General features: G+C 27.1%; 1 long non-coding RNA gene across 2 annotated transcripts; it reads left to right on the forward strand.

The window, feature by feature from the left end:
• Nucleotides 1-828: 828 nt before the first annotated feature.
• Nucleotides 829-3,188, forward strand: LOC119662444. 2 transcript variants are annotated; one of them, XR_005250779.1, is made up of 3 exons: nucleotides 829-1,070; nucleotides 2,546-3,041; nucleotides 3,102-3,188. It is a non-coding gene; the product is annotated as an uncharacterized LOC119662444 (long non-coding RNA). The 2 variants fall into 2 exon arrangements; XR_005250778.1 differs by having other exon boundaries at nucleotides 2,546-3,188.
• Nucleotides 3,189-5,201: the final 2,013 nt, after the last annotated feature.

A 5,201-nucleotide genomic window follows, 5' to 3' on the forward strand; every position in this document is an offset into this window, starting at 1 on the left:
ACATATTTATTTGCTTGTAAAATATAACCCAGATTCGATAATTTAGCATATAATAATTTCCACTAATGCCAAAAACAAGTGAAAAGCAGAATGCATTGACATTGTCCGACATTGTTGGACGTAAAGTAAATAAAAAAAGAAACAATTGCACAAAATCATAAAATTACAAAATAACAAAATCAAAACAAACTTAACAGTTTCGCTGAAGTATAGAGTCTTGAAAATCAAATATGCAAGAGGTAATTGGTGTTAAAAATATGGTCTTGAATATTGTCTTGCAAATCAAGTGCAGAATTATAAGAAAAGAAATTGTTTTTGTAAAATCAAATAAATTTGTACATGCAACGATGCACAGACATCTTGAATACACCTATTGTACATTTTTTTTTTTATAGTTTTATAGTCTGTAAATAAACAGTTTTAAAATGCCTTATTTTAATTTCTGTTTGAAGTCTAGCACTAAATCCATTTTAATTTACATAATCCTAACCTCATATAAGAAAAAATTTTACAACATTTTGTTCTAAAAGCCTAATGTGGAAGTTGTTTGTCCGAATATTATTATGTACAATATACACTATTAAACATGTCATTTCAATATCAAAGAACATATTTATTGCCACCACTGTAAATGACAGTTGTCAAATGACAACTAAAAAACAAATAAAGTAAATGGAGGAAATTACTTAAATTTAAAAGTAAAGTAAATTATTTATAATCTAACAATATCAACTTACAATGAATTTATAAGATAAATTGACAATGTAAATTTAAAATGAAATCAGTTGCACTTAACAACAAAACTGATCTAAAAGTTAAATAAAATTAATCAGTAACAATTAAAAAGATTAATACGACGTACATATATCATTTGAAAGAAATTATTACTGGAAAAATTAAACAAGTGGCAGAGAGATGAATCGATTTTTGGTGATTATATAGTTGGCATCTTGGAGAGTGATGAAATCCATGAGGAAAAAGCACGAAAAATATAACCTGTTAACAAGGCACTCCAATATACAGAGGAAGAGCGTCAGATACGTAAACAAATATTAGCACATTACTCAAAGGTGATACCAACAAAATATTTAAATTGTGAAATTATTGAGAAAGTAGGATTATAATATGTAAAAAAGGCACAAAGTTCTAATAGTTGACGTATTGATTGTATAGTGATTTGAAAGATTAATAACCTCCATTACGAATATTGAAACTCCAGCAAGAAAATTCCAGCAATATTAGTCTATAAATTTCATTGTTAACTATAATCGTCAGTTGATTAAGTTTAATTAAGATATTAACAAATAAAAGTGTTAACTGAAATAGGCCAACGATTCTATTGTATTATCTGTTGTTGTTGCTACTGCTGTAACCAAATGCCCATTTCACAGCAAACACACAAAAGGTTGACAAGACTTGGTATATGGAATGAGATGAGGAAGAAAGTATAAAAACACGATGTAGGTACCGGTATGAAAGTTGTATTTAACATGGGTCCAGGTGAAATACCTACACTTGTCTATAGCAGTTTTGTAACTTCAAAATATCTTGATATTATTAATAAATTTAAATTTTGTTATTACTAGAGAGCACCTAGTCTAAGTTTAATAAGAATTAAACTGTTTTTATATTTTTCACATATATGTAAGTTTTGTGTAATATAGTAAAGTTAGTACCTTTTAGGTAGTAAAAAGATATCGGAAAACATATTCCCTATGAGTTGAATAATATAAAACCTTATTTGAATAATCCGATATTATCCAACATAACATATCTGCTTCAACATAAAAGAGTCTGTCCGTTTTCGAGGGATAGAAATGAGAACATTTGTAAAAATATTCAAAGTCAGTTCTTTATCAATTCAAATACTGAAAAACAACGGAAGAACTGACAATATGATATATATTAATATTAATATATTTTCTATATTTCACCCTTAAGTTCCTCTGGAATGAATCACATACCATATTTACTTAACATGAACCTCTGCCAAACAAATTGGTGTTATGCGAGTACCACACTGTCTACATATTCTATTATTGAAGTTTTTACTTCATTATAAACTCAATTAATGATCAGCGATAAGAATAATTTCTAAACAAAATGAATAGTTCTGTGTCAATCGCAGAACTATAAGTATAATAGTGTAAAAGTATAATATATGCATATGTTTACGGTTATATGAACTCAAATTGAAAATATATAATTTCAATCATTATCACAAAGTATATACCGAATTAGTCTTGTTAAATAATAAAAATAATGTAGCTCATTATTTATTATTTAAATGAATAATAAATGAATACTGAGCACAAATAGTGCTCTAAACAATATAAGAAATAGGTGTGAAAACAGTCTAATGTGTATACTATAAAGATTCTATCTCTTTATATTATTTACCCTCCTTTTTATTCACCTAAGCTACTACCTAGCCACACCTAAGTATCTATATAAAATCATGATTGTAATAATTTCATTAACTAATTAAACTCAAACTAATTTTTAATTAAAAAGAAGTCAATAAAATATTAATTTATACTTATAGGTAATGCTGCTTGTAAATCCTACCAAAGCTGTTACTGTACCATATACAATTTGGAATATCATGACATCACGCGGCTTATTGCTTATTGCTTACAGCTGATTAGGTCTATTAAATTATGCGATATGGAGTCAATGTCGTCACTAAAATACTAGACCTGTCGGATTCTGTATCTGATGTTTTTTTTCGCATTTCATACGAATTACTAGTGCGATGGATGTTAAAAAACTCATTGATGAAATCGAAATTTATTTGACAAAATGTATGCGATAAAAAGAAGGAAATTATTTTTAATCCATTTAAATGTGGGCTTAAAATTTCGAATTTAGATAAAAAAAGACTTAAATGGAACGTATTATTAACGGGAAGTTTAACCAAATATGCACCTATCCAAGAAGAAATGTTTATGCAAGGCGAATATATGTTACAACCTCTCTAATGACAAATGAAGAGTGATTGTGAAAATAAAAAAGAACAATTTAATTTACAAAGGAAAAATGTACCTATATTTGTATTTTAAAATTTATATACAATATAAGAATATTTATGTCCCATTTAGATATAACTGAACGACATTACTGAGGATATTTTCTTAATAAAATAGAATACTAGAACAAGGAAAGTCACCAATGTTGCAAATTTTATTGTCCATTAAACTAGGGTTCTATCAATTCTGGAAAATAGTTTCATCGCTTATTATGGATTGTAGAAAATAAAAATCTTTTCTATTATAAAAAGTATAACCGAATGTGAAGCAATTTTTCGTTAAATACATATGGTATTTTGAAGTTATCCTTTAATTTTTAATTGAACACTTTATTTATAAGTTTCTTATAAAATTGAGCGATTCTCCAAAATTAAACGAATGTAGATTTAAAGATAATTACGACGAAAATTACGAAGAAAACTGTTTTGCTAATGCAAAGGTTTTTAAATAGTACCAAATTATAAGAAAAATATTTTGTTTTTAAATTGATTATTAATTATTTTATAATTGAAATCATGACATAACAATTAAAAAATTATAAAATGTAACTGACAGGTTTCGAACAGTAGTGAATTGTAAAAACGAAATTTTTAGTTAATTGAATTTTTAGCTGACCATACAGCTGTTTCGAGTAATGGCTGTTTCTAGCGAATACCCCATCCTTGTAAATATTTCCTTCTCCTTCCTTCTCATTTTCCCTTCCTCCTCAATGCATTAGGCAAATCTGCTACACAGATGATTGTCTCATCTGCATGAGGTCCAACTTCCCCAGTTGAAACTACATTGAGCTTAACAATTACCTTAGGACTCACTCTGTTTACTACGTTACTACGGTAAGTGGAAGATTAAGATCAATGCCCTAAGAGGTTCCGTCTTCACGACAGCCCTTATGGGCCAGTGTGCTGATCGCGTTTGGAACATTAAAACCTCGGAATAAACTGTCGTATAAAAGGTGTGTTTTGGATACTGTCAAGATATCGGAAAATATAAGTCCGAGTGCAGTGCTGTTCGAAGACTTTTATGATTTTTATATGTGCGGGAGAAATTTTTTTGTACCTGTGGAGATTTTTTTTATTTTTGTAAATTTTCGTGAATTTAAAATTGTGAATGAAAGGTACTGAAGGAGATTAAATAAAAAGATTCAAGATTTTTAACAATTAAAAACAATACATATCCTTGTTTAAATAGTGGTAATAAATTAACATATCAATGAAATACGTGTGATGAAATTAATCGAGCATAGGTGTTCCAACACTCATTTATAATAATTCCAACAATCATCTGCAATACTAAAAAGTTGGACTATATGAATAACGGCAGCTTTATACATCGTTAAAATAATGAAATACCGAGACGGTGGACAGGTATTTAAAAAGTGACGGAGAAGATAACCGAGTCCACATTTGAAAAGATCTTATAAGCAGTACAATTCCTACATATTTTATTATTATATTAAAAAAAATTTGATTTTAAATTTAAAATTTATAAGAAAAATTTTGTTTTGAGGACATTTGAGGAAATCTTGAACACAATAATACGAATCAATTAAAAATTTATGCATATATATATATATATAATTTAGTTAAACATAAATTAAGAAAAGAAATTTAAATAATTAAAAACATATTTTTTTGTTATGATATAAAACAATTTATTTTATAAATAAGTGGTAATTAAAGTGAATTTAAAAGCAAATGTTGTTTTAATCAATATCGGTAAATGAAATAAGTGCATATTATTTTTATACAATGTAAAAGTTTAAGGAAAATAATTACATAGAAATTACAAAAATTATTGAAAAACCTTAAAAGAAATTAATTTATATACCATATATATGGTATATAAATGATATATAATGGTTAAAAATACATATAAAAGCACCACAACATCAAAGAAAATTTCTATAAACTCAAATAATTTAGAGTTCATTTGTTTCAAATACATTTTTTTTCTTAAAAGTTTCAACCAAAAACAAAGAACATACATATATATCTCGAAAAGACAGATTCTTTCCATATGGGCGAAAGAGATTGCAGACCAAATAGTGAAAGGCGTACGTGAATAAGGCGCGAATTAGCTGTTTATAGCAAAGCAGCTTAACTTTGCAGTTGAGCTGGTTGTATAATTATTTATATTTTTAACGTCTAATCAATGAAATAAATGGAATTGTCT

The sequence above is a fragment of the Teleopsis dalmanni genome, chromosome X (genome assembly GCF_002237135.1).
Source record: "Teleopsis dalmanni isolate 2A chromosome X, ASM223713v2, whole genome shotgun sequence".
NCBI classification, from domain to species: Eukaryota; Metazoa; Arthropoda; class Insecta; order Diptera; family Diopsidae; genus Teleopsis; species Teleopsis dalmanni.